Consider the following 12,956-nt stretch of genomic DNA (forward strand, 5'->3'; position numbering starts at 1 on the left):
CGGGAGGGGGAGAGACACATGGGGCATGAGCGGGGGTGGGGGGGAGTCCGAGAGACACACAGGGCATGAACGGGGGTGGGGGGAAGGGGAGAGAAAAACATGGGGCATGAGCGGGGGGTGGGCGGGAGGGAGAGAGACACACGGGCATGAGTGGGGGTGGGCGGGAGGCGGTGAGACACACGGGGCATGAGCAGGGGGTGGGCGGGAGGGAGAGAGACACACGGGGCATGAGCGGGGGGTGCGGGAGAGGGAGAGAGATACACAGGGCATGAGCGGGGGGTGGGCGGATGGGGAGAGACACATGGGGCATGAGCGGGGGGTGGCCGGGAGGGGTAGAGACACACGGGGCATGAGCGGTGGGGTGGGTGGGAAGGGGAGAGACACAAGGGGCATGAGCAGGGGTGGGGGAGGGAGAGAGACACACGAGGCATGAGCGGGGTGTGGGGGGAAGGGAGAGAGACACACGGGGCATGAGCGGGGGTGGGGGGAGAGAGACACATGGGGCATGAGCGGGGGGTGGGTTGGAGGAGGAGATACACATGGGGCATGAGTGGGGGGTGGGTGGGGGGAGAGACACACGGGGCAAGAGCGGGGGTGGGGCGAGGGAGAGAGACAAACAGGGCATGAGCTGGGGGTGGGGGGAAGGGGAGAGAGACACACGGGGCATGAGCGGGGGTGGCCGGGAGGGGGAGAGACACACGGGGCATGAGCGGGGATGTGGGGGAGGGAGAGAGACACACGGGGCATGAGCGGTGGGTGGGGGAACGGGAGAGAGACACACGGGGCTTGAGCGGGGGGTGGGGGAAGGGGCGAGAGACACACGGGGCATTTGCGTGGGGTGGGCGGGAGGGGGAGAGACACACGGGGCATGAGCGGGGTTGGGGGAGGGGGAGAGACACACGGGGCATGAGGGGGGGTGGGGGAAGGGAGAGAGACACATGGGGCATGAGCGGGGGGTGGGCGGGAGGGAGAGAAACACATGGGGCATGAGCGGGGGTGGGGGGGAGGGAGAGAGACACACGGGGCATGAGCGGGGGGTGGGGGGAAGAGGTGAGAGACACAGGGCATGAGCGGGTGGTGGGGGGAAGGGGTGAGAGACACGGGGCATGAGCGGGTGGTGGGGGGAAGGGGAGAGAGACGCGGGGCATGAGCGGGGGGTGGGGGGAAGGGGAGAGAGACACGGGGCATGAGCGGGGGGTGGGGGGAAGGGGATAGAGAAATGGGGCATGAGCGGGGGTGGGGGAAGGGGAGAGAGACACGGGGCATGAGCGGGGGTGGGGGAAGGGGAGAGAGACACGGGCATGAGCGGGGGGTGGGGGGCAAGGGGAGAGACACACGGGGCATTAGTGGGGGCTGGGGGGAAGGGGAGAGAGAACATGGGCATGAGCGGGGTGTGGGGGGAAAGGGAGAGACACACGGGGCATAAGCGGGGATGGGGGGAAGGGGAGAGACACACGGGGCATGAGCAGGGGTTGGGGGGATGGGAGAGACACACGGGGCATGAGCGGGGGGAAAGGAGGCAGACAACGGGCATGAGCAGGGGGTGGGAGGTAACACAAGGGAGACATGGGGCATGAGCGAGGGGTGGGGGGTAACAGGGGAGACAGGGCATGGGTGTGGGGGTAACACAAGGTGACACGGGGCATGAGCGGGGGTGGGGGTAACACGAGGGAGACATGGGGCATGAGGCGGGGTGGGGGGGTTACACAAGGGAGACACAGGGCATGAGCGGGGGGTGGGGGTTAACACAAGGGAGACATGGGGCATGAGCAGGGGGTGGGGGGTAACAAGGGAGATACGGGGAATGAGCGGGGGGTGGGGGAAGGGGAGAGAGACACAGGCATGAGCGGGCGGTGGGGGAGCGGGGGAAGGGGAGAGACACACAGGGCATTAGTGTGGGTTGGGGGGAAGGGGAGAGAGACACGGCATGAGCGGGGGGTGGGGGGAAGGGGAGAGACACACGGGGCATGACCAGGGGGTGGGGGAGGAGAGGAGAGCCACACAGGGCATGAGCAGGGGGTGGGGGGGAGGGGAGAGACACACGGGGCATGAGCGGGGGGAAATGAGGGAGACATGGAGCATGAGCAGGGGATGGGAGGTAACACAAGGGAGACATGGGGCATGAGCGGGGGGTGGGGGGTAACAGCAGAGACACGGCATGGGTGTGGGGGTAACACAAGGGACACACGGGGCATGAGCGGGGGTGGGGGTAACACGAGGGAGACATGGGGCATGAGCGAGGGGTGGGGGGGTAACACAAGGGAAACACAGGGCATGAGCGGGGGGTGGGGGTTAACACAAGGGAGACACGGGGCATGAGCGGGAGGTGGGGGGTAACAAGGGAGACACGGGGAATGAGCAGGGGGTGGGGGGAACAGGGGAGACACGGGGCATGAGCGGGGGGAGGGGAAATGGAGAGAGACACGGGGCATGAGCGGGGGTGGGGGAGCGGGGGAAGGGGAGAGACACACAGGGCATTAGTGTGGGGTGGGGGGAAGGGGAGAGAGACACGGCATGAGCGGGGGGTGGGGGGAAGGGGAGAGACACACGGGGCATGAGCAGGGGGTGGGGGAGGAGAGGAGAGACACACGGGGCATGAGCAGGGGGTGGGGGGGAGGGGAGAGACACACGGGGCATGAGCGGGGGGAAATGAGGGAGACATGGAGCATGAGCAGGGGATGGGAGGTAACACAAGGGAGACATGGGGCATGAGCGGGGGGTGGGGGGTAACAGCAGAGACACGGCATGTGTGTGGGGGTAACACAAGGGACACACGGGGCATGAGCGGGGGTGGGGGTAACACGAGGGAGACATGGGGCATGAGCGAGGGGTGGGGGGGTAACACAAGGGAAACACAGGGCATGAGCGGGGGGTGGGGGTTAACACAAGGGAGACACGGGGCATGAGCGGGGGGTGGGGGGTAACAAGGGAGACACGGGGAATGAGCAGGGGGTGGGGGGAACAGGGGAGACACGGGGCATGAGCGGGGGGAGGGGAAATGGAGAGAGACACGGGGCATGAGCGGGGGTGGGGGAAAGGGGAGAGACACATGGGGCATGAGCGGGGGGTGGGGGAACAGTAGGGAGAGACAGGGCATGAGCGAGGGGTGGGGGGAAGGGGAGAGACACACGGGGCATGAGCGGGGGGTGGGGGAAAAGGGGAGAGACAAAAGGGGCATGAGCGGGGATGGGGGGAGGGGAGAGACACACAGGACATGAGCGCTGGGTGGGGGGTGGGGGGAAGGGGAGAGACACACAGGGAATGAGCGGTCGGGTGGGGGGAACAGTAGGGAGACACGGGATATGAGCGGGGGTGGTGGGAAAGGAGGGAGACACGGGGCATGAGCGGGGGAGTGGGGGGAAGGGGAGGGAGACACAGGGCATGAGCTGGGAGTCAGTGGAAGGTGAGAGACACACGGGGCATGAGCGGGGGGTTGGGGGAAGGGGAGAGAGACACGGGGCATGAGTGGGGGGTGGGGGGGAAGGGGAGAGAGACACGGGCATGAGCGGGGGGTGGGGGTGGGGGGAAGGGGAGAGACACACGGGGCATTAGTGGGGGGTGGGCGAAGGCAAGAGAGACACGTGCATGAGTGGGGAGTGGGTGTGGGGGGTAACAGGGGAGACAGGGCATGGGTGTGGGGGTAACACAAGGAGACACAGGGCATGAGCGGGGGTGGGGGGTAACACGAGGGAGACATGGGGCATGAGGTGGGGTGGGGGGGTTACACAAGGGAGACACAGGGCATGAGCGGGGGGTGGGGGTTAACACAAGGGAGACATGGGGCATGAGCGGGGGGTGGGGGGTAACAAGGGAGACACGGGGAATGAGCGGGGGGTGGGGGAAGGGGAGAGAGACACAGGCATGAACGGGCGCTGGGGGTGGGGGGGAAGGGAAGAGACACACAGGGCATTAGTGCAGGGTGTGGGGAAGGGGAGAGAGACACGGGCATGAGCAGGGGGTGGGGGGAAGGGGAGAGACACGCGGGGCATGAGCAGGGGGTGGGGGAGGAGGGGAGAGACACACGGGGCATGAGCAGGGGGTGGGGGAGAGGGGAGAGACACACGGGGCATGAGCGGGGGAAAGGAGGGAGACATGGAGCATGAGCAGGGGGTGGGAGGTAACACAAGGGAGACATGGGGCATGAGCAGGGGGTGGGGGGTAACAGCAGAGACACGGCATGGGTGTGGGGGTAACACAAGGGACACACCGGGCATGAGCGGGGGTGGGGGTAACACGAGGGAGACATGGGGCATGAGCGAGGGGTGGGGGGTAACACAAGGGAAACACAGGGCATGAGCGGGGGGTGGGGGTTAACACAAGGGAGACACGGGGCATGAGCGGGGGGAGGGGAAATGGAGAGAGACACGGGGCATGAGCGGGGGTGGGGGAAAGGGGAGAGACACATGGGGCATGAGCGGGGGGTGGGGGAACAGTAGGGAGAGACAGGGCATGAGCGAGGGGTGGGGGGAAGGGGAGAGACACACGGGGCATGAGCGGGGGGTGGGGGAAAAGGGGAGAGACAAAAGGGGCATGAGCGGGGATGGGGGGAGGGGAGAGACACACAGGACATGAGCGCTGGGTGGGGGGTGGGGGGAAGGGGAGAGACACACAGGGAATGAGCGGTCGGGTGGGGGGAACAGTAGGGAGACACGGGATATGAGCGGGGGTGGTGGGAAAGGAGGGAGACACGGGGCATGAGCGGGGGGGTGGGGGGAAGGGGAGGGAGACACAGGGCATGAGCTGGGAGTCAGGGGAAGGTGAGAGACACACGGGGCATGAGCGGGGGGTTGGGGGAAGGGGAGAGAGACACGGGGCATGAGCGGGGGGTGGGGGGGAAGGGGAGAGAGACACGGGCATGAGCGGGGGGTGGGGGTGGGGGGAAGGGGAGAGACACACGGGGCATTAGTGGTTGGTGGGCGAAGGCAAGAGAGACACGTGCATGAGTGGGGAGTGGGTGTGGGGGGTAACAGGGGAGACAGGGCATGGGTGTGGGGGTAACACAAGGAGACACGGGGCATGAGCGGGGGTGGGGGGTAACACGAGGGAGACATGGGGCATGAGGTGGGGTGGGGGGGTTACACAAGGGAGACACAGGGCATGAGCGGGGGGTGGGGGTTAACACAAGGGAGACATGGGGCATGAGCGGGGGGTGGGGGGTAACAAGGGAGACACGGGGAATGAGCGGGGGGTGGGGGAAGGGGAGAGAGACACAGGCATGAACGGGCGCTGGGGGTGGGGGGGAAGGGAAGAGACACACAGGGCATTAGTGCAGGGTGTGGGGAAGGGGAGAGAGACACGGGCATGAGCAGGGGGTGGGGGGAAGGGGAGAGACACGCGGGGCATGAGCAGGGGGTGGGGGAGGAGGGGAGAGACACACGGGGCATGAGCAGGGGGTGGGGGAGAGGGGAGAGACACACGGGGCATGAGCGGGGGAAAGGAGGGAGACATGGAGCATGAGCAGGGGGTGGGAGGTAACACAAGGGAGACATGGGGCATGAGCAGGGGGTGGGGGGTAACAGCAGAGACACGGCATGGGTGTGGGGGTAACACAAGGGACACACCGGGCATGAGCGGGGGTGGGGGTAACACGAGGGACACATGGGGCATGAGCGAGGGGTGGGGGGTAACAAGGGAAACACGGAAAATGAGCAGGGGGTGGGGGGAACAGGGGAGACACGGGGCATGAGCGGGGGGAGGGGAAATGGAGAGAGACACGGGGCATGAGCGGGGATGGGGGAAAGGGGAGAGACACACGGGGCATGAGCGGGGGTGGGGGAACAGTAGGGAGAGACGGGGCATGAGCGAGGGGTGGGGGGAAGGGGAGAGACACACGGGGCATGAGCGGGGGGTGGGGGGAAAGGGGAGAGACACACGGGGCATGAGCGGGGGTGGGGGGAGGGGAGTGACACACAGGACATGACCGCTGGGTGGGAGGAAGGGGAGAGACACACAGGGAATGAGCGGTCGGGTGGGGGGAACAGTAGGGAGACACGGGATATGAGCGGGGGTGATGGGAAAGGAGGAAGACACGGGGCATGAGCGGGGGGTGTGGGGAAGGGGAGAGAGACAAGGGGCATGAGCTGGGAGTCAGGGGAAGGGGAGAGACACACGGGGCATGAGCGGGGGTTGGGGGAAGGGGAGAGAGACACGGGGCATGAGCGGGGGGTGGGGGGAAGGGGAGAGAGACACGGGCATGAGAGGGGGGTGGGGGTGGGGGGAAGGGGAGAGACACACGGGGCATTAGTGGGGGGTGGGGGAAGGCAAGAGAGACACGGGCATGAGTGGGGAGTGGGGGTGGGGGGGAGGGGAGAGACACACGGGGCATGAGCGGGGGTGGGGGGGAAGGGGAGAGACACACAGGGCATGAGTGGAGGGTGGGGGGAGGGGAGAGACACACGGGGCATGAGCGGGGGGAAAGGAGGGAGACACGGGCATGAGCAGGGGTTGGGAGGTATCACAAGGGAGACACGGGGCATGAGTGGGGGGTGGGGGTTAACCCAAGGGAGACACGGGGCATGAGCGGGGGGTGGGGGTGGGGGGAAGGGGAGGGACACACGGGGCATGAGCGGGAGGTGGGGGGAAGGGAGAGATACACAGGGCATGAGCGGGGGGTGGGGGGAGGGGAGAGACACACGGGGCATGAGCAGGGGGAAAGGAGGGAGACACGGGGCATGAGCAGGGGGTGGGAGGTATCACAATGGAGACACGGGGCATGAGCGGGAGGTGGATGTAAGAGGGGAGACAGGGCATGGGAGGAGGGTAACACAAGGGAGACACGGGGCATGAGCGGGGGTGGGCGGTAACACGAGGGAGACATGGGGCATGAGCGGGGGTGGGGGGCTTACACAAGGGAGACACGGGACATGAGCGGGGGGTGGGGGGTAACAAGGGAGACACGGGGCATGAGCGGGGGTGGGGGAACAGGAGAGACACGGGGCATGAGCAGGGGGTGGGGGGAAATGGAGAGAGACACGGGGCATGAGCGGGGGGTGGTGGTGGGGGTGGGGGGAAGGGGAGGGACACACGGGGCATGAGCGGGAGGTGGGGGGAAGGGAGAGATACACAGGGCATGAGCGGGGGGTGGGGGTGGGGGGAAGGGGAGGGACACACGGGGCATGAGCGGGAGGTGGGGGGAAGGGAGAGATACAAAGGGCATGAGCGGGGGGTGGGGGGAGGGGAGAGACACACGGGGCATGAGCAGGGGGAAAGGAGGGAGACACGGGGCATGAGCAGGGGGTGGGAGGTATCACAAGGGAGACACGGGGCATGAGCGGGGGGTGGATGTAACAGGGGAGACAGGGCATGGGAGGGGGGTAACACAAGGGAGACACGGGGCATGAGCGGGGGTGGGCGGTAAGACGAGGGAGACATGGGGCATGAGCGGGGGTGGGGGGCTAACACAAGGGAGACACGGGACATGAGCGGGGGGTGGGGGGTAACAAGGGAGACACGGGGCATGAGGGGGGGTGGGGGGAATAGGAGAGACATGGGGCATGAGCAGGGGGTGGGGGGAAATGGAGAGAGACACGGGTCATGAGCGGGGGGTGGGGGGAAGGGGAGAGACACACGGGGCATGAGCGGGGGGTGGGGGAAAGGGAGAGACACACAGGGCAGGAGCGGGGGGTGGGGGGAGGGGAGAGACACACGGGGCATGAGTGGGGGGAAAGGAGGGAGACACGGGGCATGAGCAGGGGGTGGGAGGTATCACAAGGGAGACACTGGGCATGAGCGGGGAGTGGGGGGTAACAGGGGAGACAGGGCATGGGAGGGGGGTAACACAAGGAAGACACGGGGCATGAGCGGCGGTGGGCAGTAACACGAGGGAGACATGGTGCATGAGTGGGGGTGGGGTGCTAACACAAGTGAGACACGGGGCATGAGCGGGGGGTGGGGGAGGAGGGGAGAGACACACGGGGCATGAGCAGGGGGTGGGGGAGAGGGGAGAGACACACGGGGCATGAGCGGGGGAAAGGAGGGAGACATGGAGCATGAGCAGGGGGTGGGAGGTAACACAAGGGAGACATGGGGCATGAGCAGGGGGTGGGGGGTAACAGCAGAGACACGGCATGGGTGTGGGGGTAACACAAGGGACACACCGGGCATGAGCGGGGGTGGGGGTAACACGAGGGAGACATGGGGCATGAGCGAGGGGTGGGGGGTAACAAGGGAAACACGGAAAATGAGCAGGGGGTGGGGGGAACAGGGGAGACACGGGGCATGAGCGGGGGGAGGGGAAATGGAGAGAGACACGGGGCATGAGCGGGGGTGGGGGAAAGGTGAGAGACACACGGGGCATGAGCGGGGGGTGGGGGAACAGTAGGGAGAGACGGGGCATGAGCGAGGGGTGGGGGGAAGGGGAGAGACACACGGGGCATGAGCGGGGGGTGGGGGGAAAGGGGAGAGACACACGGGGCATGAGCGGGGGTGGGGGGAGGGGAGTGACACACAGGACATGACCGCTGGGTGGGGGGTGGGGGGAAGGGGAGAGACACACAGGGAATGAGCGGTCGGGTGGGGGGAACAGTAGGGAGACACGGGATATGAGCGGGGGTGATGGGAAAGGAGGGAGAGACGGGGCATGAGCGGGGGGTGGGGGGAAGGGGAGAGAGACAAGGGGCATGAGCTGGGAGTCAGGGGAAGGGGCGAGACACACGGGGCATGAGCGGGGGTTGGGGGAAGGGGAGAGAGACACGGGGCATGAGCGGGGGGTGGGGGGATGGGGAGAGAGACACGGGCATGAGAGGGGGGTGGGGGTGGGGGGAAGGGGAGAGACACACGGGGCATTAGTGGGGGGTGGGGGAAGGCAAGAGAGACACGGGCATGAGTGGGGAGTGGGGGTGGGGGGGAAGTGGAGAGACACACGGGGCATGAGCGGGGGTGGGGGGGAAGGGGAGAGACACACAGGGCATGAGTGGAGGGTGGGGGGAGGGGAGAGACACACGGGGCATGAGCAGGGGGAAAGGAGGGAGACACAGGGCATGAGCAGGGGTTGGGAGGTATCACAAGGGAGACACGTGGGCATGAGTGGGGGGTGGGGGTTAACCCAAGGGAGACACGGGGCATGAGCGGGGGGTGGGGGTGGGGGGAAGGGGAGGGACACACGGGGCATGAGCGGGAGGTGGGGGGAAGGGAGAGATACACAGGGCATGAGCGGGGGGTGGGGGGGAGGGGAGAGACACACGGGGCATGAGCAGGGGGAAAGGAGGGAGACACGGGGCATGAGCAGGGGGTGGGAGGTATCACAATGGAGACACGGGGCATGAGCGGGAGGTGGATGTAAGAGGGGAGACAGGGCATGGGAGGGGGGTAACACAAGGGAGACACGGGGCATGAGCGGGGGTGGGCGGTAACACGAGGGAGACATGGGGCATGAGCGGGGGTGGGGGGCTAATACAAGGGAGACACGGGACATGAGCGGGGGGTGGGGGGTAACAAGGGAGACACGGGGCATGAGCGGGGGTGGGGGGAACAGGAGAGACACGGGGCATGAGCAGGGGGTGGGGGGAAATGGAGAGAGACACCGGGCATGAGCGGGGGGTGGTGGTGGGGGTGGGGGGAAGGGGAGGGACACACGGGGCATGAGCGGGAGGTGGGGGGAAGGGAGAGATACACAGGGCATGAGCAGGGGGTGGGGGGAGGGAGAGACACACGGGGCATGAGCAGGGGGAAAGGAGGGAGACACGGGGCATGAGCAGGGGGTGGGAGGTATCAAAAGGGAGACACGGGGCATGAGCAGGGGTGGATGTAACAGGGGAGACAGGGCATGGGAGGGGGGTAACACAAGGGAGACATGGGGCATGAGCGGGGGTGGGCGGTAAGACGAGGGAGACATGGGGCATGAGCGGGGGTGGGGGGCTAACACAAGGGAGACACGGGACATGAGCGGGGGGTGGGGGGTAACAAGGGAGACACGGGGCATGAGGGGGGGTGGGGGGAATAGGAGAGACATGGGGAATGAGCAGGGGGTGGGGGGAAATGGAGAGAGACACGGGGCATGAGCGGGGGGTGGGGGGAAGGGGAGAGACACACGGGGCATGAGCGGGGGGTGGGGGAAAGGGAGAGACACACAGGGCAGGAGCGGGGGGTGGGGGGAGGGGAGAGACACACGGGGCATGAGTGGGGGGAAATGAGGGAGACACGGGGCATGAGCAGGGGGTGGGAGGTATCACAAGGGAGACACTGGGCATGAGCGGGGAGTGGGGGGTAACAGGGGAGACAGGGCATGGGAGGGGGGTAACACAAGGAAGACACGGGGCATGAGCGGCGGTGGGCAGTAACACGAGGGAGACATGGTGCATGAGTGGGGGTGGGGTGCTAACACAAGTGAGACACGGGGCATGAGCGGGGGTTAACACAAGGGAGACAAGGGGCATGAGCGGGGGTGGGGGGTAACAAGGGAGACACGGGGCATGAGCAGGGGGTGGGGGGTAACAAGGGAGACATGGGGCATGAGGGGGTGGGGGGAACAGGGGAGACACGGGGCATGAGCGGGGGGTGGGGGAAAGGGGAGAGACACATGGGGCATGAGCGGGGGCGGGGGAACAGTAGGGAGAGACGGGGCATGAGCGAGGGGTGGGGGAAATGGAGAGAGACACAGGGCATGAGCGGGGGGTGGGGGAAAGGGGAGAGACACACGGGGCATGAGCGGGGGGTGGGGGAACAGTAGGGAGAGACGGGGCATGAGCGAGGTGTGGGGGGAAGGGGAGAGACACACGGGGCATGAGCGGGGGGTGGGGGGAAAGGGGAGAGACACACGGGGCATGAGCGGGGGTGGGGGGAGGGGAGAGACACACAGGACATGAGCGCTCGCTGGGTGGGGGGTGGGAGGAATGGGAGAGACACACAGGGAATGAGCGGTCGGGTGGGGGGAACAGTAGGGAGACACGGGATATGAGCGGGGTGGTGGGAAAGGAGGGAGACACGGGGCATGAGCGGGGGGTGGGGGGGAAGGGGAGAGAGATACGGGGCATGAGCTGGGAGTCAGGGGGAAGGGGAGAGGCACACGGGGCATGAGCGGGGGGTTGGGGGAAGGGGATAGAGACACAGGGCATGAGCGGGGGGTGGGGGGGAAGGGGAGAGAGACACGGGCATGAGCGGGGAGTGGGGGTGGGGGGAAGGGGAGAGACACACGGGGCATTAGTGGGGGGTGGGGGAAGGCAAGAGAGACACGGGCATGAGTGGGAGAGGGGGTGGGGGGGAAGGGGAGAGACACGCGGGGCATTAGTGGGGGTGGGGGGAAGGGGAGAGACACACGGGGCATGAGCGGGGGGAAAGGAGGGAGACACGGGGCATGAGCAGGGGGTGGGAGGTATCACAAGGGAGACACGGGGCATGAGCGGGGGGTGGGGGGTAACAGGAGAGACAGGGCATGGGAGGGGGCATAACAAAAGGGAGACACGGGGCATGAGTGGGGGGTGGGGGTTAACCCAAGGGAGACACGGGGCATGAGCGGGGGGTGGGAGGTAACATGGGGCATGAGTGGGAGGTGGGGGGAAATGGAGAGAGACACGGGGCATGAGCAGGGGGTGGGGGTGGGGGGAAGGGGAGAGACACACGGGGCATGAGCGGGAGGTGGGGGGAAGGAAGAGACACACAGGGCATGAGCAGGGGGTGGGGAGGAGGGGCGAGACACACGGGGCATAAGCAGGGGGAAAGGAGGGAGACAAGGGGCATGAGCAGGGAGTGGGAGGTATCACAAGGGAGACACAGGGCATGTACGGGGGGTGGGGCTAACAGGGGAGACAGGGCATGGGAACGGGGTAACACAAGGGAGACACAGGGCATGAGCGGGGGGTGGGGGGAACAACAGACACGGGGCATGAGCGGGGGGTGGGGAGAACAGATACGGGGCATAAGCGGGGGGGTGGGGGGAACAGGACACAGACACAGGGCATGAGCGGGGGGTGGGGAGAACAGGAGACAGACACGGGGCATGAGCGGGGGGCTGGGGGGCAACAAGAGAGAGAAACGGGTCATGAGCGGGTGGGGGGAACAGGACACAGACACGGGGAATGAGCGGGGGGTGGGGGGAACAGGACACAGACACGGGGCATGAGCGGGGGTGGGGAGAACAGGACACAGACACAGGGCATGAGCGGGGGGCGTGGGGGGCAACAGGAGACAGACACAGCACATGAGAGGACTAGGAGACAGATACGGGGCATGAGCGGGGGTGGGGAGAACAGGAGACAGACACGGGGCATGAGCGGGGGGAACAGAAGACAGACACGGGGCTTGAGCGGGGGGTAGGGGGAAGGGGAGAGAGACACACGGGGCATGAGCGGGGGTGGGGAGAGTGAGAGAGACACACGGGGCATGAGCGGGGGGTGGGGGGAGGGAGAGAGACACACGGGGCATGAGCGAGGGGTGGGCCGGAGGGAGAGAGACACACGGGGCATGAGTGGGGGTGGGCGGGAGGCGGTGAGACACACGGGGCATGAGCGGGGGGTGGGCGGGAGGGGGAGAGACACATGGGGCATGAGCGGGGGTGGGGGAGTCCGAGAGACACACGGGGCATGAGCGGGGGTTGGGGGGAAGGGGAGAGAAAAACATGGGGCATGAGCGGGGGGTGGGCGGGAGGGAGAGAGACACACGGGGTATGAGTGGGGGTGGGCGGGAGGTGATGAGACACACGGGGCATGAGCAGGGGGTGGGCGGGAGGGAGAGAGACACACGGGGCATGAGCGGGGGGTGCGGGAGAGGGAGAGAGACACACAGGGCATGAGCGGGGGGTGGGCGGATGGGGAGAGACACACGGGGCATGAGCGGGGGGTGGGCGGGAGGGGGAGAGACACACGGGGCATGAGCGGTGGGGTGGGTGGGAGGGGGAGAGACACAAGGGGCATGAGCAGGGGTGGGGGGAGGGAGAGAGACACACGAGGCATGAGCGGGGTGTGGGGGGAAGGGAGAGAGACACACGGGGCATGAGCGGGGGTTGGGGGAGAGAGACACATGGG

Source organism: Ambystoma mexicanum, chromosome 8, assembly GCF_040938575.1.
Source record: "Ambystoma mexicanum isolate Mex_15411 chromosome 8, UKY_AmexF1_1, whole genome shotgun sequence".
Lineage (NCBI taxonomy): Eukaryota > Metazoa > Chordata > Amphibia > Caudata > Ambystomatidae > Ambystoma > Ambystoma mexicanum.